At 47.6% G+C, this 25,000-nt stretch overlaps 1 protein-coding gene across 2 annotated transcripts in view; it reads right to left on the bottom strand.

Moving 5' to 3' along the window:
• The window catches only part of znf536 (zinc finger protein 536), a 170,179-nt gene that overhangs the window by 104,265 nt on the left and 40,914 nt on the right, over positions 1-25,000 (bottom strand). For both annotated transcript variants that reach the window (XM_027004754.2, XM_035520830.1), the window contains exon 3: positions 8,594-8,705. The gene's annotated coding sequence lies outside the window, so the exon portion shown is untranslated. The remainder of the gene's footprint in view (positions 1-8,593; positions 8,706-25,000) is intronic.

The following is a 25,000-nucleotide window of genomic DNA, read 5'->3' as shown; positions in this document are numbered from 1 at the left end:
ACAGAGCAACATTCTGTGCCTCACTAAATAAGTTCACTGCTCTAATGGCTCAAGCCAGTCTAATATGTTTCGGTGGTATGACTTGAGGCCAGTTAATCTGTAATTTTGTAACAACACAGTGCACTGAAATGGTCACTGGTAAACAGCTTGAACATGATAGATGTGAATAAGTATGACTGAATGTTTCAGTTTTAAGCAAGAGGAGGGAAAAACACACCAAACTCTTGAATCCGGAACTCTCCCTCTCCAGGTGACAGTGCTCAGCCTGCAATAAGACGGACTGTAATTCTGCAAGGCGGGGGAGAGGTTGGGGGGAGGGGTATTGTGTCCCTGTGCTCTGGAACTTGGACACAGTTCTAATCCCATCGGTCCACCAGCGACCCGCCCTGCTGCAGTGTGATGGTATCAGCCCCACACGCGAGCTGCCTCTCATTGAAAAAAGTCCTGCAGCATGTCTAAACCTCTCCATGCAAGTCTGCCACATGTTGTGTCTGCACACTGAATCGGATCCCTAAGAGGCTTACGAGCATGTGTGCATGTCTGAGTGTGTGCGTGAGTGTGTGCGTGAGTGTGTGCGTGTGTGTGTGTGTGTGTGTGTGTGTGTGTGTGTGTGCGTGTGTGTTTGTGTCTTCCTTACAGCTAAAAGAGAGGTAGAGTAGATTATGATTGTACAGGAGAAAGAAGGTATTAAGCACCTTTACTGGGTTTTAATTACATGAAGTCCACCTCTGTAGCAGCGCACTATAAATACACCAGCACTGTTCCCCTGTGGCAGTGAAGTTAGCAAGCCCTAAAGCAACTCATACCTCAGCTCAACGAGAATGCACACATGCACATACACACACACACACACACACACACACACACACACACACACACGCGCGCAAGCGTGCGCCAACACACGCACACACACACACACACACACACACACACACACACACAAACCTGTGCTCTCTCTCTCCTCTCTCTCTGTCTCTCTCTGTCTCTCTCTCTCTCTCTCACACACACACAGGCATACACAGACACACACAGACACACACACACACACACACAAACCTGTGCTCTCTCTCTCCTCTCTCTCTCTGTCTCTCTCTGTCTCTCTCTCTCTCTCTCACACACACAAAGGCGCACACACAGACACACACAGACACACACACACACACACACACACACACACACACACACAGACACAGACACAAAACCCACACACACAAGAACCTGTACTATATCACCGAAAATTGGGACAAGCCATACGTCCTCTCTGTGTATTTTGGGATCTCAGTCTAATTCAACTGTATAATACTACAAAAAAAAAAAAAAAAAAAAAAAGATATTTAAAAAAAAATAGAAGCAAAGAAGAAGAGAAAAAAAATCAAATTTGAAAAGAGAGAGATAGAAAGAGTGAAAAAGTCATGGGGGAATATGAGATGAATCCAGGTCTTAGGGGTGTTCCAGAGAGTAAAATAAGGTTTAACCTCAGTAGTATCAACATTCAGGGCAACACGGCAATAAAGCAAAAAATGTGACAGTGAAATGATCTGTAATTAGGACAAACAGCACTAAAAGCAAGTTCAAAGATAATTGTTTTTGGAGGGGTGTGTGCTTGACTAAGAAGATTCCCAGGGTGGCCAGTTTGTGTGTGAGAGGGAGAGAGAGAGAGAGAGAGAGAGAGAGAGAGAGAGAGAGAGAGAGAGAGAGAGAGAGAGAGAGCAGGAGATGAAGGAATGAAGAAGGAATGAGAAAGATGAAGGCCTTCGTTGAAAGAATTAGCGAGAGAGGGGGAGAGAATACTTAACAGCAGAGTGAAAGTGTGGCCTGCACTGAGAGAGAGAGAGAGAGAGAGAGAGAGAGAGAGAGAGAGAGAGAGAGAGAGAGAGAGGAAAGTCACTGGAGGTGAGATCAGCCTTTGGAATTGACGACAAATAAATAAATAAATAATAGCGAAAGAAGGGAACAAAGACACCCTACTGAATGTGTACCAATCCATCATAAGACCAGCCACGAAATAACAACAAGTGTCCACCACAGACTTATCCTCTCAAAAGTCACCCCACAAAGGTCACCATTGTTGCCGACTGTCACAATACTCACTCCTTTGATAGATTCTGCTTGCTAAAGAACAAGCAGCATAATACGTTGGGGGGGGGGGGGGGTATTAAGCACTTTACAAAGTATGTTTTCTACTTCTTCTTCTTCACCCCAAGTTTGCAAAATGACTGGGTTCGAGGTTTTAAAGATGACTTAAGGCAAGTGTCACACACTGCCACAAGAAAAGTATGTCACAATCACACAAAAAAAAAGTGCACCCCACTAAGCAACCCCTTAAGTTAGGTATGCTTGTGTTGTTGTACGTTTCATTATTCAGTGAGAGGGAGGAGGTACATAGCCAAACGTTTCAAATGTTCCTCTAATCATTTGTAAAGAAGGCATTGCAGTTAAAGAATGATTGACATTTTAGAGGGAGAAAAACAAATATAATAAAATACTGCAAAAACATTCCACATCTATTCCCATCTCCACCTGCAAAAAAAAAACAACAAAAAAACACAGCACCCAGCATTTTTCTCTCCTCTGTGTCTGGGATGAAGTCACTCTTGGCACATGTGAAACATAAGCATAATTGTGTTTGAACGGACTCAGACAGGACCTAAAAATACAGAGAATAGCTGAGGGATGCGCAGCCGTGAAAGAGCGCAAGCGTTTGCCCTTCAGTTCTGCGAGCTTCCTCTGCGGTCCTACACTCGCCAGTAATGGAGATATGAATTAAAAGTCCATTGTCCTCCAACATCTCCTACTATATTTAGCCTTTTATATTTCAAGATGTGCTATCTTTATCAAGACAGTAAACCTGATGCCAGACTGGAGGTTACATGTTTGTGGGGGTGTGTGTGTGTGTGCGTGTGTGTGTTTGCGTGTGCGTGTGTGTGCGCGCTTCTGCCTGAGCTTGTATGTAGAAATAAATAAATAAGGTAAAACAGAAAAACAAAAACAGTTCAGGCGTGCAATTTTTGCAATTAAAAAAGACACAAAAATAATTATTCCACAGCGTACTTCAGCGACATATTCTGAATCGACGATGCACGGATCACGTGTTTAATAAAAAGGTTAATCAGTTGTTAATCAGAGGATTAATAACTTGATATTTTCTTTACAAAGCCATTAATATTATGCCATAAATATTTAATGGTGATGGGTGTGTTTTAAGGGTGGGGACGAGGAGAAAGGATTGCTAGAATGAGCAATACACAGGCTAATGTGCATTAATCATGCTTTGTTAAAGTCAAATAAATTCATTCATGTTTATTAATACAACCTCGGAGACAACAATACTTTTTACATTATTTAGAAAGTTATTAATAAACTATTTATCAGCAGTGTCGCCAAAGGCCGCCAGAGGTTCCAGGCAGGGGGATATGACCCCTAGCCCCTGGGATCTCAGGCCTGGGTTCAATAAGACTGAGGACATGAGAGAAGGCCTTGCAGGAGGGCTCCGTGCCGCCTGGGTCTCCGAGACTCTCTCCCCTGGAGCACTCGCTGGACAAGGAGAGAGCCCGAGTCTGGGCTCAGAGTCTGGGCTCTGGGCAGAGATTTTATGTCCCTCTCTTAACAAATTACCCTGCCGATTTGCTAATCAAAGCAAAACAAATATTGCTTTTCGTGCGCTCCATTTATTCGAATGAGCATACTATGTTCCCGAAATACTCATTCCCAGTTCAAATGTAATTAAATTGTGCCTTTAGTGAAAACATGCAACGGTACTGAAATTAGTTCTGTTTTTGTCATTCAAAAAGAAAAGCAAAGAAAGGAAAAGAAGAGAAAAGCAAAGCGAAGCAAAGCAAAGGGAGACTCCGGGCCTCCGGTCTGTCCAGGCCGACAGGGTGGCAGGATGTCCAGGGACTTCTGCTGTTATCATCCTAGTTTAGTTTCAAAGCTAAGGTTAGCGATGAAGGTGAGCCTCATACATAGAGGTTTGGACTGTTGTGGGTCAAAAATCTATTTCTACTGACAGTCTACATGTAGATGACTGTGGGTGATGAGAGTTGATAAAACAGCATGTGTAAGGTCTAGAGTGTCAAATCTGTGGCACACCAAACTGTACTTGTGAACTTCGAAAAGAATTTAACCAGTGCTTGATGAAAACAATTTCACTGCTTTAAGCCCATAGGGAAGTTAATTTAACTCAATATTAGGGCTAAAATGCAGAAACACTCATGAGCAGACGGGATGTTTGTTGTTGCTGTTGTTTTTTAAGCTGTTAAAGCATGTACTGATAACGATAAATAGATATAGCAATTAAAAATAATATCAAATATTAATTCAAGCTTTCTAATTCTGAGCTTTAAAGATGCAGTACAATTGGAAAGACAGGATGGTGTTTCTTTCTTCTTCCTTGATCTCTTGTGCGCTCTTCTTCTGTCTGTCTGCATTGCTTATTCCTTTACCCTTATTATTCGTTGTAGACTTCACAAAGAAATTAAATTGCGTTAGTAAGTCTCTTAGGCCAGCATTTAAGAAGCCATCACTGCATTGACTCACTAAATTGCTTATTTTCAGTCAAACTTAGCTTGTGCTTATATTGAATAACAGAATGGATTTCTCACAATATGCTATCCATCTACCTGTCGATGTGTCCAGTCACACCTTCAACGAACTGGGCACTGGGCCTAAGCTTGATGTACATATTATACATGTTTGTGCATCTATAATGGGGATCAATCGAGTTGGGGCTGTTAGAAACTCATAAAGCTGTATGCCTGGGGCCGCCGCTGAATAAATGTAAAGTAAAATACCTGCTGTCGCTGTGGTCAGTGTTTGTCTCCATATTCAGGGGGACACCCGCATCTGGGACCAGTGCATTCCCGGGCCCCACTGTGACCCCAGAGAGAAACCTTCCAGGGCGAACGGAAGCGCTTCCATCACCTTCCGTGCGTCGCCCACCAAGCCCCATCCAAGTGCCACCCCCCGCCCCCCGCCCCCCGTCACGGAGCCGCACAACCGGCCAAGGTAGTCAGAGGAGATGAAGAGGAGGAGGAGGAGGAGGAGGAGGAGGAGGAGGACAGCACGAGCTGAAGAAAAAACATTCCGTAGACACTTGCGCAGAGCGGGCCGCGCCCCGCGACCGGCTCAACCACCGGCTTCATCATCAGCCCAAAGCGCGTAACTTTTAAAACCCGAAAATCAAATATTAAAAATGACAGGCGGTGTAAGTGCGGCGAGCGAGCCGGGGTCACGGAGGGAGGAGGCTCAGGCGGCTTGTCAGCCACTATCTGTCAGAGTGAATTAGAAACAATCAGGGGCAACTGAAAGGGAAGGTGATTGTTATTAAGCAGCGGCACTGTGAGCGAGCTCACCCAGATGTGGCTATGCATATAAAAGAACAGGAAGCCAGCAGTTTAATTCAGGAAGCGGCAGTGAACACGGCCGCCACAAAGGAGGAAGGGGTTGGGGGTGGGGTGGGAGAAAGAAGCCCTTTGTCGCTAATAAGCTGGAAGTTACTTTGATAACAGGCAAGGGTTAGACTCGGGAATAAAGCCACTCTCTCTCTCTCTCTCTCTCTCTCTCTCTCTCTCTCTCTCTCATTTCTTTTTTTTCCCCTCTACCTCCTCAATTCGTATTTCGCAATAGGAGTGGAGAAATCAGGGGTGATATGTAGATAAGTTGACCTTAACATGGAAGGGAGGAAGAGACAGTCAGGTCCATATATCAATTACGTTGTTGCTGTCACACACAGATGATGGGGGGGAGAAGGGGTTTTTTTGTCACTCACTCTCTCTCTCTCTCTCTCTCTCTCTCTCTCGCTCTCTCTCTCTCTCTCTCTCCCCCTCTTTCTCTCCCTCTCTCTCTCCCTCTCTCTCTCCCTCTCCCACCAAACCTGGTATCTGTCAGGGACTTATGGAAGCTCCTCTGAGGCAGCCATCACGGCCATGGATTGTCGTCAGGGGCGACGGGGTGCAGGCGGGGGGATGTGTACAATATGTTTTTCAAAGAGAACAGGGGGTGGGGGGTGGCTTGATTTGAATGATAAGGAGAGACGCTAATCTGCTCGGATACGGCCTCTAAGGCATAACCACTCCAACACTCCAGCAGACCTGCCATCAGAGGAAACTGTGCCCATGTTAAAGCTCTGCATCACGCACACGCACACACACACACACACACACACACACACACACACACACGCACACACACACACACACACACATGTACACACAAATGCTAAGGGAACAGGGGACTCCATCACACATGTACAAACATAGTGACTGCATAGTGCAGCACATATCCTGAATTAAGCAAGCATACCCCTATACAGAACATCCACACAAACAGATTGCTGTCAAATTCTCCACTCAAATGCAGAGCAGAGCAGAGTTTGAGTGTTTGTTATCGCCTGTGTGGCTGTAAAGGTCTCGAGAGAGAACATTGCTGTCCCATCATTCCTTCTGTCCTGTCTCCCTGTCCCAAGCCACTGCTAAATTTCCCAACTGGAAAAATGAAGCATGTTACTGCTCTGAATTTTTCGAGAAGTCTCAGTCTCAGTGTCTGTCTGTCTGTCTCTGTCTCTGTGTGTGTGTGTGTCTCTCTCTCTCTCTCTCTCTCTCTCTCTCTCTCTCTCTCTCTGTCCATCTCTTTAAATGGTTTAATGGCTTTAGTGCCTTGATTTCTATATTTCTCTGAGGTCTGAGATTTCTGTGAAAATGATCAGGGCTTTCAGTTTTTTTTTTATCCTGATCCTGTGTGTAATAGCTGTAACTGTTAAATAAAAGCCATTTTCCCCTTTAGAGATGGAGTCACATGCAACACACTTACAAGTGCATCTCTCCTCTCTCCCAGTCTTTAAGGACCAAGAAGCTGTGTCTGGAAGGCTAAGGTGTTAAACATTCTAGTGCTAAATATTACCCAAGGGGACGACAGTGTACGTATATATATATAACACTCGAAGACAGGGGAAAGGGAGGTGTGGGAGAGAGGAAGACAAGAAGAAAATGTCAGAAAGAGTGAACGAGTGAGAGGTACACTAGGAGAAGGAAGAGAGAGAGAGAGAGAGAGAGAGAATGGATAGCAGGATAGAGCAACTACAGATGGAGGGGAAGAAAGGAGGAAGGGATGGAAGGAGAAAGAGAGAGTAGAAGCTTGATAGACAAAAGTACTTGAGAAGGGTTGGGGAAGAGACAGAGAGACAGAGAGAGGGAGAGAGAGAGTCCTCTACTCTCAGGACATGTCTTAGATTTCAGTGTGATTAGATAGTGAGGGATAGGGAGATGTTCTGAGGGAGCATTAGTAATTAATCACTGGAGAAGCTGGGATTTCCATTCTCACTGTCTGCCCTATGTAGCGCTCTCTCTTTACACACACACACACACACACAATGCAAAAAGCGCAAAACAATAACAGTGAAGGAGGGGGGGGATCTCCAGACTAGAAACAGTGAAGAAAGAATGGAACCGTAAGCACAAGCTACGGCAGCAAATCATTTCCTTTGTGCAGTGTGCTAATTATTACTGCAACATAATGAGCTCCAGTCTCCCAGCATTACCACGTATCATTACCAAGGAAAGGCTGACCATAAAACGCCAATGGCCTTCCCTGCCTGCTCACCCCACACCCCTGCCGCAATCTTCCTCATGCTTTTTATTTATTTATTTCACCCCCCCCCCCCCCCCCCGCCCCCCTTTCTCCTCGCACTATGAATAAATTTAGTCTGTCCCGGACATGAAAATGTCAAATACCTAAAATACACCTAGGCTAAATAGCGTATTAATTTTTAATGCTCGCTCATCCTATGCTGCTATTCTCATATCTGCCCCTGTCTGCCAACAGCTGTTGCAGTCTCCCTCTTAGGGAATTTATCATCCATCTAAAGGAGTAAGGGAGTATTGTTCTGGAGATATGGAGGAGGGGGGTTTTATTCAAGGATTTTTACCTACTTTGTCCTCCTTTTTTCTCCTTTATCAAGTCACGTCCCAACACCTCCGAAATGAAACAAAAGGTTTAAAATTGTTAATGTGCGTTTTTTATTTGTTTTATTTTATTAATTTCAGGCCCATCTCAGCTGCGCTGGTATTCTCTGTGCCTCCTCTTAGAAATCAAACTTCCGAAAAGCCATGTTCTAATATGTTTAAATATATAAAGATATTCGCATTTAAAAATTCATAGTGCTGATGACTGAGTTGTACCACTGAGGCTGAGCAGAAAGATGAAGGAGGCCATGCTAAGGCAGGTGATTTAGCACAAGATTTTATATGTCATTTATATGTACTTTTTTAGGAGCCGTGTGACGGATAAAGATTACAACTGCCTGGCACTGAACGTGCCATGCTACATGTACTTAGAGACACAAGGGAGGGATCAGTCCTTAGGATCAGTTGCTGTTAATCATTCAGTGATCACTGTTTTGAGACCTGTGGGGTATGCGCAAGACAAACAGTCTTTTCTTACAATTTCGTCCCGTACGAGATGCTGTAACGTCAAGCTGGTCTGGGGCCCGCGTTTAACCGCACAGGAATAAAGAGATGACACTCGTGTGCGGTGCGCGAGGTCGGTGTTGATCCGCCGAGGGGCGGCTGGGGCGAGGGCGTGGCTTGCAGACTCTTACCTGATCACTCTAACTGCATACTGGTCTGGGGCTCGTCAGGGTGAAGAGACTGGGGTTGCCCCTGGCACCTGTCTATGCAGCGCACCGCGATGGTCAGAGGGACGTCTCAATGCTGCCAATGAGAGAGAGAGAGAGAGAGAGAGAGAGAGAGAGAGAGCGAGAGGGAGAAGTTGGGTGGGGAGAGACAGGGAAGGGGGAGGAGATGTCAGACCAAATGTAACAAATTCACTGAATCATGGCAGAGGCGCAGAGGTCAAGGAAAAGCAGCGGAAAAAGGTTAAAGATGAAATCAAAGCCGTGCCTCAGAGCCGCACTGAAAATCTATCCGAGCAAGGCAAGGCTGGCTCTGCTGCGTGCCACAGACACGGAGCTAAATACTGCACGCCACTCTGGGATCTTTCATTTTCACCCGATCAATACTAGCTTATATTTATCAGGATTCCAAGCAGCTGCCACATCTGACAACCTCCACTTCATTTTCTCACTCCTCCCGCTCCCTCCCTCCCTCTCTCTCTCTCCCCATCCCTCTCTTATCCCACTCTTCCATGGCCTCGTGCTAAATCAGAACCCGTCAGCTGTAAAAGTGAAGAGGGGGTCCTCGGACCGATTTTTCCGGACACGCTTCTACTGCCATCTTGCCCCGGCACGATGCCGAGCTAAAGGAGTGCGTTTAGTCATTAGCACTCAAGCTCCTGAGGCCTTGTGTTTTACGTCACTGCACTGAAGCCCATCAGAAAGGGGGGTGGGTGTAAAACCTTGTAGTCTTCACAGCATTAGTGATCTGGCGTGTGCTCTTCAAAAACACTGATACGTTTAGAAGATGTTTAGCTCTCACGGAGAAGCAGGAGACTGGCTGAGAGAGAGGTGCGGGAGGGCGAGTTAAAATAGCTTCAGTCTCTAATCATCTGTACAACAATATTTGCTGTGAGGCATTTGAAATAGATTATCGCTGGTCCATCTGTGTCATCATTGATTTATAAGGCATTAAGCTGCTTTCCAAAGATGGCCCTTCTTTCTCTGGAGCAGGAGGACTCAGTGCTCGAAACAGGGCCAGTGGCAGCTGAACAAGCGGCAAGCCCAAGCTGAGCAGAGAGAGAGAGAGAGAGAGAGAGAGAGAGAGAGAGAGAGAGAGAGAGAGAGGAAGAGATAGAGACAGAGCTTTTAGCGTTAGCTCGGGCGAGAGGAAATAAAAATAGGACAGTGCTATCCGGTTTGGAGTCACCACAAGAAAGAAGCAGTATGAATCCAAAAAATGTTTTCTTTTTGTGTGTGTACGTGTGTGTGTGTATTTGTGTTTCTTATATTTTGCAGTACAAAGAGATTGGGAGGAGGGAAGGAAGTGCCAAAACACACACGCACACGTGCGCGCGCGCACACACACACACACACACACACAGCCCCACACATGGATGTACATGCGCATGCACACACACACACACACACACACACACACAAACACGCCAAACAAGGAACATCATTAACATATGAATACTATATGCAAATGGTTAGTGGAGAGCAGATGTTGGTGCATTTAATTGACCTATATGTGAATTGCATCCAAACCTTTTACACAGAGTACGCTGAATGTGCGCCCGGAATGCCACACCACTGTGGCCGCCCCGCACTGGCTTCCATACTGACACCAACAGGAGTGGGAGGAGGGAGGGGGGCGGAGAGAGAAAGAGGGCGTGTATGCGGAAGAGAGAGTGAGAGAGAGAGAGAGAGAGAGAGAGAGAGAGAGACAGAGAGGGCGAGAGACAGAGAAGGCGTGAGATGTCCCCGGCGAGATCCGCCCATGTCAGTCAGCCGCAGCCTGTCAGAGCCGTGAAGGCCGACGGCGGCCACCGTCACCCCGCACCCTCCGACGCCCTTCTAACGTCCCTGGCGGATGACGACCCTGCGTCGCAGTGGCAATCGATCACGTAACGGCCTCGGGCGAGCGGGAGCAGGCCTGAGGGGCGGGGCGGGGCGGAGCCGCACCTGGGCCTGACTCCTCGCTATCTGTGACAGCAGCTTGCCCTCTTTCTGGTTACTGCTTCCTCCCCTTCTCTGCTCAGCTCTTTAATGGTGGGGCTTGCAGGGGGAAACGCAGACGCTATTTCAATCGGCCCTCGTTTCTCCCCTGTCGTTTCCTCTCTCTCTCTTCTTTTTTCTGCTAGGGAATGTCATTAAATTGTATTAAATAGCCTTTTGTCCACAGGGCAAGGACCACCCGATATATGATAATACATTAATGCCCCGGTGCTCCTGCCACTGAGCCGAAACACTCTTTAAGGCCAAGAGCTGAGGCGCACACACATGGAATTCTATTGTGAGTGTGCCCGCGCGTGCGCGTGTGCGTGCGCGTGCCTGGATGCACGTGCGCGAGTGTGCACGGGAGGCGGGGAGAGAGTGTGGCTCGCTAACAACTGTGACACATACTAATAGAAACATACCTAATAAATTACAAGCTTTCAGGGTCTGGCAAGCTGACATTTTCTCTGTGAGCAGGACAATTTCATATCTGCGGCGCAGGGAACTAAATTGCATCACACGCAGATGCCAGCGGATTAGCATAAAAATTAACACTTAAATTTCAGCTTATTGTCAACCCCTCCGCTGCTCCTTCAGCCAGACCAACAATCAATTCCTCTTAGAAATCTGATTAGCTTCCATGATGCTTATTATCCCAGGCATGTCTCCTCGCCGCCATCGCACCACCCAGGACTGTTTGTTTAAATAGAATTAAGAAACTGATCAATCTATAGGTGTCTCTTAGATGCACGTTCCCCCTCGCCTCTTCCTCTCTTCCTCTCTTCTTCCTCTCTCTCTCTTTCTGTCTGTCTCCCTCTCTCTCACTCTCCTCCCTCTCATTCCCTTTGTCCTGGCCTTCATCAACAGTTGCTGATTAAAAATGCTAATTAATATGCCATAAAGCCTCTAGAAGTAGTTTACATTTAGATGGTTTATTATTCACATATTTGTTTGCTATTGCCAGCTAGTCATCCTAAATGCACTAGCATTAAACGAACTCAGTGTAGCAAAAACAACATCAGTTAAGTAAAAAGTAATATATATATATATATATATATATATATATATATATATATATATATATATATATATATATAATGTAACATGTACGAATGTGTGTGCATGTGCAGGGAGCGTGTGTGCAAAGAGAAAACATAAGATTTTAAATTATTCCAACACTTCATGTTCATGAATTTCCAAGTGCACATTTACTGTACAATACCATGATCAACTTTAGGCTGCCTTGACGAGCACACCCATGTCTTTGGAAGAATTTGCAACTTTAATCATACCGTTACCATGGTTACGTGATCTGTTGATATCAGGTCAAGAGCCCTTGCTCTCCTCTTGGGGGGGAAACAAAAAACATAAATCGCGATATTCAAAATCAAGGTATATGCTTTTTATTTTATTCAGACCAAGGAGGATTGTTATTTTGTCTTATTTCTCCCTGTTACTCCATAGTTTGTCATTCCTGGTCATGTAATTCTTGTTTACCCTCTAAGTGACAGTTATAGAAAAAAAAAAAACATCCCATTTTCAAAACCTTCATTGCTGTTGTGGTGAAATATTTGTCAATATGGTCCGATTGAAAACATGGCACAAGTGTGCAGTGAGCAGAGAAGCAAAGCTGCACACGCGCTGGGTGGCTGTGCAGACACTGAGAGTGCAGTTCCTTTTTGTTTAGACAAATGGTATTTCATCGCATCCAGATGTCTTTAAGCACAGTTCATCCACCACGCGCATACTCCAAGATATACAAAAAAAAAATGTATACAAACATTTATTCATAACTGTGCGCCTCCACTCGTACTGAAGGGTCGCCATGGTTCCCTTGACTCCTACCACCTCCGTACATTTCTTTTTTAGGACCGAGTTAGGCGTAATGTTAAACAAAGGCAGCGTAATGTGATTAGCGTTGGCGTTCGGTCCTGGGACCGGCTGCCTTGTTTTCGGGCCGGGGGTGGGTGGGGGGGGGGGGGTTATGTTTAAGAACGTGCATGTGCCCTGGGGCTCCCGAACAAGCAAGGGCCCGGCGGGTGCCAAATGCGCCCAGGCGCGACACGATGCTGTTGGGGTGGTGACCCGGGCTTTCTTGAGCCGAGGTAGAGGAAAAAGAGAAAAGTGTGCGAGAGGGAAAGTAGACCAGGCAGCAGCGGGTGCACAAGTGAGAGGCACGCAGAGCCAGAAAGATCCATGGTGGGCAGCGAAAGTGAAAGATTTTATAAGTGGATAACAACAGCCACTGCTCTGTAGCAGAATAATTTAATGCAGTAACTACCCCCAAACCCCCCGCTCACCCACCCCTGCTCCCTCAATCTCCCCCCACCAGCACCACCCAAGCCACTATCCTCATGTTAACAAGACTAAAGAGGAATAGGCCACCCAGTAGTGAAAACTTAAGTCCGCAGTCCCGGAAAAATAATCCATTTCTCTCCATCCACACAAAGTAACTTTACTCACTTAAAACTGTGTATGTGCGGGTCGTTCTGCGCCTCAGCCATACATTACCCTGCACACAGTTTAAGAATAATAAACATGCTCCTAGCAGGACTATTTTCTCCCACTAATGTCCTACAATGGTGGTGGTGGGGGGATTTAAAAGTCTTTAAATTCTGAGTAAACACAGCGCTCTTTGTTGACTGTGGGGCCTTTTCCCCCTTTCTTTATTTCATCTTCTTCATCTCTTCTTCTTCTTTTTCCTCCCTCTCTCCTACTCTTGTTGTGTTTTTTCTCCAAACAACACATCCTCTCGCACATCTGAGGAACACACCTCGCTGCCGTTTCATAAGTAAAGCTCCATAGTATGGCGAGTCGTGTTTTACGCTGCTGGTTTATTTTTATGAGCAGCGTAATTAACGCTGCATGTCCTATCTCTCAGCCGTCGATGCCAGGGCCTTTATTTAAACAACTTTTATTGTGAAATGTTTGTGATCTCAGCATCTTGCCGGGGCCACACACAGATTATTGTTTCATACTTCTCAGGGACGTTTTGAAACGTTTACTCTTTCCGCCGGTTATTGTTTTTGATTAGGGCACTTTTGGACGGCCGGGGTAGAAAACATGTTTACGGAGGGCCGAGCGTGAACCCGCAGGGCTGGCCGGGGCCAAGTCTGCTCTCCCTGCCTGATTTATGGAGCCAGGACGAAACTATTTATGGCCAAACGGCTCAAGTTGTTTAATTTCTCTGCTTGGGGGCCTTTACATTTTTGGGTTGCAGTGGCCATGAGTGTGTCTGTTCCCTGTGTTTCCTGTAATGAAGCGATTAGGCGAGAGAGACCGAAGACTACAGACGCACCATGATAATGGGCCCCTGTGGTGAACATTACAGCCTTGAAGAGTCATACGTAGCGAAGCAAGCCGTTAAGGCAGAAAACTATTGGCTGGGTGCGGGGGCGAGCTGGCATGTAGGTAGCTGCTAAAATCTCAACGGCTGCCTCAGATTAAGTGCCCTATTGCAAGAGATGGGGGGATGTTTTCTGTCGTTTCCTTGTAAAGACGAGGGGTAAAAGTGAATTATGTGCATGGAGACAAGACAGGGAGAAGGATCAGACGGGGGAGCAGATGTCCTTTAACGATGCTTTCTTCTGAGTCATGCCCCCCTGCACCAGTGGCCCTGTTTTAAGACCTGACTTTCAGTATTATACAGGTGTCAGAACCGGGATATGCAAAGCAAGAGGAACAAAGTTTTGAGCTGGCCACAGCCCCCCGGGCCAACAAACGGCACCCCGGGCAGGCCACGGAGTCCTCGGGTTACCGCTGAGCTCGTGAGAGTCTCCGGGGCCCTGAGGTAAGGGGAGCAGGGGAAAGCTGTGACCCACGGCAAGCCGCCCACACTCCGGCGCATGGCAAGGATCTATAGCCCCCACTTAACCTGCCAATCAGAGGGGCTGCCTCCCCTCTCCCCCGTGAAACATGAGCTAGCCGCACGGGCCCTGGATGGCGTTTTTTTGTTGTTGTTGTTGTTCGCCTTAGTGAGGAGAAAGCTCCTCTTCCCGAGGAGTTTAGTTCAGGAGAGGTTCCTGGCCCTGGGAGAGGTCCCTCCGAGAGCAACAGCAACCCGTGGTGTCGATCGCTTTGTTCGAGCTGCACGCGCCGAGCTGTGGCGTGCAGATGGGACTCCCAAGTCTCAGACTTGTCATCTTTTGATTAAGAAAAGGAAATGATTTCACTTTAAAGACATCCCCTTCCCCTCCCCCACAACCCCCCCCCCCCCCCCCCCACCCCCAGCGCGCCAGCCACTGCTCTCAACTACGCACGTCTGGAGCTTTCCGGCTTCCCTCTATTTTAAAAAAAAAATCTTTCTTGCGCTCAGAATTGTTAGCGTACCTGTTGCCCGGAGCAGAAAGAGCAAATACCCTCTCCCCAAACACACAGCAGTGCACGATCCACCGGGGCAGAGGAGCAACAGCGCCGGCCTGTTTTCCTGGGGAAGGGAGGGGTAGAGCCAGGTTCTGACGACAACGTGGCCCGAGCTGCTCTGGGACCTGACCTCAGCTTAACTGGAGCAGTGTGCCATTTCTGCATGACCTCGGGCTTGTTAAGTGGAGAGACTGGGGGTTTGGGAGAACAGAAGGGGGGCAGGAGGAAGTGGGTCTTCGGGACCGAGACACAGACGCGGTGTTCCTCCATAAAGCCTTAGAGACAGACAGGGCCTCGTCTCGCCTGTCACATTAAACCGTTTCTCAGCAACACATCTGCACGCGCGCCACAAATCACAGGCCACACCGAGAGGGGACGTGTGTGCGTGTGCGTGTGTGTGTGTGTGTGTTGGAGAGGGCATGGGGGAGGGGGTGACTGTAAATGTTTCAGGAGAAGCAGATAAAAACCTGCAAAATCCCCATGCTAGGTGCTGGGCATGTGTTTGAGAGTCTGGTAATGTTTCAAGATATTTCTAGAGTCCGTACTCTCCAGATACATTCCTCTTTGCCAAACCGAACTCCCTCACCAAGGATCCATCCAAGAAAGGGCGATAGGAGCTTTCTGAGTGGTCTCTACAGGCGTCAACTCTATCGGTAAGACACCTACTATGTGCCTATCATGTCTGTGTGCTCACGGGCTCTGGAGAATAGAACCCCCTGGCTCAGTGGTGAATAAGATCACATCAATAAAAGCACTGGGACACATAATACTGCAGCTTAACACAGAAACTGGCAATGGTAGAAATCTCAGAACTCTGCCACACATCTTGTTTTTTGGCTAACGTTCGCTCTATCTCTCTCTCTCTCTCTCTCTCTCTCTCTCTCTCTCTCCCTCTCTCTCTCTCCATCCCTCTCTCTCTCCCTCTCTCTCTCAAAGCTAGCTTTGTGGCTAAGCCCGGCATGTCAGAGCAGCAGTTGAGACCGCACTGCAGTCCTTAACCTCAGGGCAGGAGAAACAGATCGAAGGACTCACCTGGCCACTGCCGACTAAGCAGTTTTCTCCACCGGCCTGAGGAACCACTACAACATGACGTCAAAATCTCACTGCTGACTCAATTAGTAGGTTTCAGTTTTGAAAAAAATGACAATACGGTAATACTTAAACCTTCCCTATATGTTTTCTTATATATATATATATATATATATATATATATATATATATATATATATATATATATATATATTCTTTTTTCTTTTTTTTAATGGTATGGGATAAATTTTTTCATTCATTTGTTCGATTTGCTCCTGATTTGTTTATTATGTTAGCATAAAATGACCGAATGAAAGCATTAGGACCGGAATGGGTACAGTGTAAATGCCCCAGTGTGGCATGAAAAGCATTTCTGAGGGACCCAGTGTGATCCAGTGCTATGAGTCAGTGATGTCATGCCTGACTTCCCTATCGACCGCACCTGGCTCCAACACTCTCACCGGTATCATTCAAGCCCTCTCAATTTTTAATCACCATCTCAACACCAGATCCAACTCTGCTGGATTCTTCAAACACACACAATCACACAACGTCACATACACACACACACCCACGCACACACAATTAACGCACACAAAACACAAACACACAATCTCAAAAACAGAACATCAAAAGCTTGTTTGAGACAGCCACTTATACTGAACACAAACAATGTACATATAAACACACGCACACATGCGCGTGCGCGCACACACACACACACACACACACACACACACACACACACACACACACACACCCTGTATGCATCTTTCCTTCACTTTTTTTCTCATACACAAAAACATTTGCACTCCAAACTATACAGGTTACCACTGAACTCAGTTTGTTCATATGAAGAGAATATAAACATGGAACTACTTAAACAGTTTCAAACTCAGTGCATCCTAGTGTTCACTGAAACACAAAGGCCCCCCAATAAGTGGTATTGCAGGGCTTCACCCAGCCAGCTCACACTGCTTGTGTTTGACCTTGCTCTGCCATATTCATTACATCATTAAGTTACCTCTTCATTAACTTTTCATTATTTATGGAGGCTTTTGGGGAGGGGGAGCCTTTATCAAATACTATCTATTGTTGAGCTCACAATGTAGTGGCAGCCCCCCCACACACACACACACACACCCACCCCATCCTCATCCGGTGTAATGACCCTCCGTGTCTCAGTGCTAGCAAAGGTATCTGCCCTGAGCTCTGTCATTTATGGGCTAGCCAGCACGAGAGCCAGGACACATGCAAACGAATAAACACGTAGCCAAACCATAAAATCCGTAGTACAAACTCAAGACACTTTACATACATAAACACACACAAACTTTGCTAGCAGCTGTTTTTTTCTTTTTTTATGCAAGCGTTTTGTTTTTTGTTTTTTTCTCTGCAATGTAGGTGCTCTTTTTTGGGCCTAATTTAGCATATATTTCTAACATTTATACCCAAAATCATTTGTAAAAAGAAATCAATGGTCAATGCCATCTGAGTCACGCAAACATCGCTGGCTGTAGATAAACATATTTGTGTGCTCTACCCTTACAAGAGCTCCACTCTGTTCCCAGTGTGTAGCGCGCTAGCTGTCATTAGCGAGCCATCGGCCCTCCACCACCACAGATTGCCTTTTTAAAAAAGTCTGGCTGAGGACCATTTCGCATCGTAGGCCAATTACAAATGGCAAATCACAATCGCGCCGATTTTTTCCTACCGACCGCCCCCCTACCCCACCAACCTCCCCTCCGCCAGCCCCCAACCCCCCACACTCCACTCTGGCCAAGTTCCATGGCATCTCTTGAATAATGTGGTGATAGCCCTTTGTGCGACAGTCTGCCCGGGCGCTGGGGCATTTTACACATTTATGTGCCGGATCCTGAGCCCGAATGGCGCCTCCCCTTGCGCGGCCCTGCGCGCGACCAAGCGCTGGCCTGCGTCACACCATGGACTGGGTCCCACCTCCCAAGATAAATCACTTCTTCCCCCAAAAAACGCCTCAGATTGGCTCGTATTAATCTGCAGGTGGCAGACAGGTGTCGGCAGTAAATTCTGGGAGAGTGTGCAAGGTCCCCTCCTAAAAAGGAAGAGAAAATATGACCTCTGATCAATGGAGAAGAAGACCAGGGAGAAGGGTAGAGGAAGCCATGACAGTGTATTAGAAAGGGGCATTAGGCTTGACTGATAGGGACCCTGACCGACTACTAGTATCACAGCCATATCACATGAAAGAGGGTGTTTATATGTGAGTGTGTGTGTGTGTGTGTGTATGTCCATGTATTTGCGTATATATACATGAATGTGTATGTGTACATGTTAGGATGTCAGTGGGTGCGTGTGTCCCTGTATATGTGTGTGTGTGTGTGTGTCTGTGTGTATGTGTGTGTGTGACTCCATCCCATGATCATTCGCCAATTACGGCGAGCTAATGCATCCAGAGCCTGGAATCCCACCTCAAAAGCGAGGGGGAGAACTCTCTGGAGGAACGCTAATAATATAACTTAAAACATGCTGAGAGAGAGCATTATGCGCAAAATGGAAATCAAAAAAGAAAAACACAGTGTAATTTAAACTGGGGCAAGGCTGGAATGGGTTTATCGTATAAATGGTAATCTCTCTCCAACTCTCTGTCTCTCCCTCTCTCACACTCTCTCTCTCTCGCACTCTCTCTTTCTCACTCTCTCTCGCCCACTCCCTCTCACTTTCACTCTCTCTCTCTCTCTCTCTCTCTCTCGCTCTCTAATATCATCATGAAACGCATACATTAGACGCGGTCTCAGGCCTGGAAGAAGGGCCTGGGATTGGCAGTGAGAAGGAGAACGAGGCAACATGGAGCACTAGGTAATAGTCTGTGAGCAGGGTTCCAGAGGGCAACACGTGTGAGTGTGTCCCACATACAAAGCCAAGCCTCTGGAGAATAAGCTTATAACACACACCCTGTGTAGTTACTGACTGCCACTACCTCCCCTACACACACACACGGCCGCGCACCTCTGTTTTTGTGACTCTCCATTTGTTTACATATGAAGGCATTTTTTTGAAGACATTTTTTTCTCTCTTCGAACTATATTTCTTTTCATCTGCAGTCTTAGAAACTTGACTGAGAGAACACCAAACATGACTCAGACTCAATCAGTGAGGAAGAACTGGGAGAAGAGTAATGTTTGAATAAAGGCACATATTTGTGTGAGAATAAATACAGACATATATTTGGATAACAAGAATATTTTTTAAAAAGCCCTGCTGATCTGAAAAACATAGTTGAAAGAAGCTGCGTCAAGTGACACACAACCCGTTTATCAGCACCGAACCTTGAGAAAAAGAATAACGTGCAACATGTTGAGTCAAAGGCAAAGTGCCTTGAAACAAGAACTGACAAGAACACACACACACACACACACACATACACACACACACACACACACACACACACACATACACACACACACACACACACACACACACAGACTCTGCAGCTTTATGCTGCAGGACCTCTGGAGTTGCGCTCATATATTCAAATCGCTTTTTTTAGCCTGGGCGATCCCGGCGTGTGCAGGGTCGCACAGAGCTGCGTCTCGCGAGTGGAGGCATCGCAGGAAGCCGAGCGCTGCTGTCCTCCTTCAAGAGCCTACCTCCCCTCTCTCCCCTCCTCCTCGCCAGCAAGCTGCATAATTATCCCACCTCCTTCATCTCCCTCTCTCAGCTGCTGGCTCTGTGCTCCTACCCGTCTTGTTCTGGCATGACCAGAAGGTGACTCGATCAAGTGCTAGCGGCCCTCACACGCTGAGGATAATGACAACAGGTGCGGGAGCAGGTAGGGAATGTAAAGTGTGTGTGTGTGTGTGTGTGTGTGTGTGTGTGTGTGTGTGTGTGTGTGTGTGTGTGTGCGTGTCAGCCCTGTTATATTCTTTCCCTCCTCACTTCATCCAACCTACATGACTGAAGTCTCTTCTCCTCTTGACTCTCTCTCTCTCTCTCTCTCTCTCTCTCTCTCTCTCTCTCTCTCCCTCTCTCTCTCTTCCATTCTCCTGTGGCTCTGCTGCGCTCAGTCACATCGTGAGACATAATCCAAGGGAATATTGGAGAGTTGTGGCAGAGTTCAGATTGGATCTGTGTAACGCTGACAGACTACATCATCCAGCGGGGCCGCTAAGCCCCTGTGAAATAGTTATGTCTGCCACACGGCATTACTGTCATGCCGGCCTGACACCCCTTACTCCAAACCCCACCCCACCCTCTACTCCACCCTGCACTCCCGCTCACTACCCCCCCCCCCCACACACACACACACACACACATGCCTGCTCTTCTGCCCAGGTCTGCAAGCTGTAGGTAAAGAGTGACACAGTCTATACTCCCTCCTCCCACAAACACACTAACACACACACACACACACACACTCACTCACATATACTCGCACACACAAACGCAAACACACACACACACACACACACACACACACACACACACACACACACATAAACATGCACATATGCAACTGAGGTACTGAGCTTTGCTTTAGAGTCATAAAGAGATGAAGGAACAGAAGTGGGGGGTCATGGGGGGTTGGGGGGGGGGTCGTTTCAGTTGGTCTGAAATAAGCAAACGCCGAAAAGCAATTGCTGGCTGTCTGAAACAGGCAAAGGTGAAAGGGTAAAGACCAGGAACATAATAGCACACCCAAAAATGGCAATTAGGCTAAAAAAAATGTTAGATGTGAGTTATAAAAAAATGTAGGCAAAAGACCGTGGGACACCATCAGTCATGAAACGGTATCAAAGTAAAAGATCTGACGAGGGCGTAGCTAGGAAATCCCAGGCTGTTTAGGAAGATAACGACTCGGCGTCTGACAGCTCGGGTGCAAGCGCTCGCTCGGCTGGGGGAATCTCCCGCTCCTCCTAGAGGCAGTTTGATCAGCTAATAGCATTAGATCGCTACGACCCTCACACCCCTGTTTCCTGCGCTAAGAGAGACACCCCCCCCCCCCCCCCAAGTAGCGTGGTGTCGGAGGCGTGGCGAGGAGCTTTGATCGCGCGTCGTCCTGCTGTTACCCACCCCTGTTCGGATGAGCCATGAATATGCATACGGGCAGATGATGTCACGGCGCATTACGGGGAGGATAACGAGGGTGGGAGGAAGGCCCCAAAAAAGGTGGAGCAAAGAAGAGAATATGCGAAGGGGGGCAGGAAGGAGGGGCGTTAGGGGGCTCTGGAGAGGGGACGGGGCGTCATATGGACGTTGCCGAGTGCGGCCTTCATCAGACAAGGCGCGAGGAGTGTCCTGGCTGTCTCGCTCGAATACGGCGGCCACCTGCTCACGCTCGCTCGGGCGGCCTGCGAAGAATTAATTCAGAGTTCGGGGTAATTGTGACGAGAGTGGCCGGTCTGGCTGCGTCACTTTCGTTTGGAGAAGGTCCAGCAGGCTCTAATTCGAAGCAGGCTGCTCCCACTCTCCTCGCAGGGAGCAGAGATGGGCGCAGAGAGGGGGCCCGCATGCCGCCCTCCAGAGGTGAGGGTACGGAGCAGTGTGCTACCACGCGACCTGCCTCCGCTCACCACGCCTTATCTTCTACCTGTCAGCACAAAACATAATAATCGCAAACGACTTGTCTTGGCAATCGCTAACTACTTGTCTAGATTCTCTTAATAATGAGTGAGGGAGGCAATATCAGTGTTGTGATATTTACAAGCAACTGGGTGCGCATGTGTGTGTGTGTGTGTGTGTGTGTGTGTGTTTGTGTGTGTGTGTGTGTGCACGTGCATGAGTGTGTGTGTGTGTGTGTGTGTGCGTGCGTGTGCGCCAATGCTAGTGGCATGCTCTTACTCACCCTCATTGAGTATGGAATAAATTATATTTTCTGTGTCTGTGATCTGGATGCAGTGTGAATAATACGTGTGTGTGTGTGTGTGTGTGTGTGTGTGTGAGAGAGCGAGAGAGAGAGTGAGAGAGAGAGAGAGAGAGAGAGAGAGAGCGAGAGAGAGAGAGAGAGAGAGAGAGAGAGAGAGAGACTAAATTCAGACATGTGTGTGTACATCTCCTGATTGAGGTTGGTTTGACTGGCTGGGAGGGAACAGATGTCAGCGTGTGCTCCCTGCCAGCTAGATTGAACAAAGCCAATCACATTGCCTGTCTGTCCAGGAGTAGTAAACCAGGAGACCTAAAAACCAAGGCCTGATATTAACTGTCAACAATCCACATATGGATGTACAAACACATACGCCTGCATACACAGACACACAGACACACACACACACATACACACACACACACACTTATTCACACACATGCACTAATCCTCACTGCAAATGACTTCACATTCACCAAAAAAGATGGATTTGGCAACACTGGAATTGTCCCCTGGTCTCAGTAACTGAGTAACAGTGATGTGTCATTGTTATCCCTGTTGATATTTATAAGGTGGTACTCATTTCACAGAATGATTAATTAGCACAGAACCACAGACTTCATTAAGGCTTGAACTGGTAATTTACGGCCCCGTCACCCTCTCACAAACACACACATGCTCTAAACAAAGCCTGTGAACAGCTGTGGAAGATGTGAATCACTGCAAGGGCCACGATCATCAGATCCAGTTTGGGAGCCGTGATGGCACCAGCCAGAGAGCTCCACGGCCGGGTGTCCATAGCTCCTGGCAGCACACGTCGCACACGTGATTGGCTACACAGGCATATTGCCGTAGCCCTTTACAGCCTAAGACTACAGGAAAATCGATCAGGTTTTCACTTAAAGCTTTAGTTTTTTCCTCCAAGACATGAAACTAAAACACAAAAACCTTAAACGAACTATTTTGATGTGATGGTACCAGGTTCCATCATCATTTGTTGATCATTTGTTTGTTTGTTTATTTTGGTATTTATTAAGTTACTTAACCTGTGTTAAATGCTAGTGAATTATTTTTAATTCTTATTATGTAACCAGAGGTAAGCCTTCTAACAATATGCTTTACAGGGTTCAGAGACATTGCTCTTGGTCCTTCAGTGGTTGTGATTGTATTACACCACTCTTCTGCATCAGAGGACATGTTGAGTACACCTGCACACACACCCTACAGACACACACACACACACACACACACACACACACACACACACACACACACACAGACGCACGTGCCCGTATTTGAGGGGGAAGGTTTTACTTGAACAAATTTCACATTTTCACATTTTTGCACATCCTCACAGCCTTTTTGTAGTTAGGCCAGGCACTGGAGTTAAGAGTTTAGATCTCAGCCTGGTACAGGCGGGTGTGAACACAATGTCCAGGAAGACGTATCGCGGAAGTCGGCCTGAAGAAACCAGAGTGAGAGAGGATGATGGCGCGTTGTGCCATGAAAACAGACCATCGGAGGAGTTTAGCACACGTCCCGCCCAACTGAGGCTAGCGGGCCGCGTGGTTGCAGGGCAAAGCGGTCCTGCGTGGGTCCTCCCTCACACCCTCACCCCTCTGCCCCTCACCACCTCCATACCGTGGCTGTCTCACGTCCAGCCAACTGTGTTTGCCGCAACGCACAAGAAAGAGTGAGGACGAAGTGGGTGGATGGAGAGGAAAAAAAACAGAGAGGGATGGAGAGAGGGATAAATGTAGAGAGAGAATTAGAGGGAGAGAGAGAGAGAGAAAAAAGAGTGAGAAAAGAAAGGAACACCAGAACACCAGATGCTTTGAAGTGACAGATTGCTGGAGTGCAACCCTCTCAATGGCGTTCTCTTTCTTGGGAGTGTGTGTGTGCGTGCACTGGAGTGTGTGTGTGTGTGTGTGTGTGTCTGTGTGTGAAAGGGAGGGAGTGTGTAGCGGTTGAGACCACAGGCTGTGGATTCGCATATTCACTCTCTCCGGCTAAGTTTCCAGTGCCACAGAGCGTCTGTCGTGAAGCCACACGCACAACACCTCGGTGTTACGAGTGTGTTGACCCCTCCCCCTGCCCTGCCACATTGTAAACCGCACTCCATTTCCCATAAGACTTTAACAGGCTGCAAGGGGGTGCGTAACCCCGGGGTTAAAGAGCAATCTGCAACCAATTAGCCGTTTGACTGCTGAGTCTCCATCCCGATCGGATGGAATGCAAGCAGAGGGGGGCGGGTGTGGGGGTAAGAGCCAGGGGGCCATTGAGGGGTGATGGCAGGTGGAAATTAGGCTTTCCTCTTGTAAGACTCAGGTTGAGCAAGGTGCCGACCGACACAGCCCGGTGGCAGACGCATCAGGCACAAGCGTCACTCTCAGGCCTCCCGGTGTGGTCCCCGGATAATGAATGCCAGACCCGGTGCAGGCAGGGCTGCCGCACACGGCACAGAGCGGGGACCGGGGGAGAGCGGGAACTGGGAGGAAGGAGCGAAAGAAGGAGGTGGAGAGAGGAAGAAAAAGAGCACGAGCAATCAAAAAAGAGAAAAGTGAGTGAAGAGGGGAGAGATAGAGGAGGGAGGAGAGAAAGAGGGCACTGTCCCTGACACAGAGAGAGAGAGAGAGAGAGAGAGAGAGAGAGAGAGAGAGAGAGAGAGAGAGAGAGAGGGTGGCTCTGGGTCGGCTCTCTGCTCCTCATCCATCAGTGTATCTGCAGAGGGATCGGGCCGAGTAATGAGCCGTGCACCCCTTTACACGTGTTGACGCTCCACAAAATAAGATCCATTTACCTTCGGCCCGCCGTTCCGCCTGCTGGAACGCCTCCCCCCTCCGTCGCCCCCTGCCGTGCTCCCAGGTGAGCACGCCCCGCTTGCACCTCCTGTACACACCACCCCGCCACCCACCTGCCCCCAGCTCTGGGGCCAACCTTCTTCAGTGTAGTAAAGGGAGAGAACATCCCATGCAAGGCTCATAAGATAATGGCACCCAGAGTTTGGAGGCTATCAATGTAAGACAAAATGACTTTTTTGATAAGGCTCAGGATACATCTGTGGCAATGCCATCCTCTGGTAAAATCCATTACAGCAGGTTTCTGGAAGGGGACGTCTGGGCTATCCTGATGCCACTGATACAGGGACTCGGATTCTATCT

The sequence above is a fragment of the Electrophorus electricus genome, chromosome 21 (assembly GCF_013358815.1).
Source record: "Electrophorus electricus isolate fEleEle1 chromosome 21, fEleEle1.pri, whole genome shotgun sequence".
In the NCBI taxonomy this organism is placed as follows: domain Eukaryota; kingdom Metazoa; phylum Chordata; class Actinopteri; order Gymnotiformes; family Gymnotidae; genus Electrophorus; species Electrophorus electricus.
The sequence above is the reverse complement of the archived record's forward strand: the minus strand, read 5'-3'. Positions and strand labels throughout refer to the sequence as shown.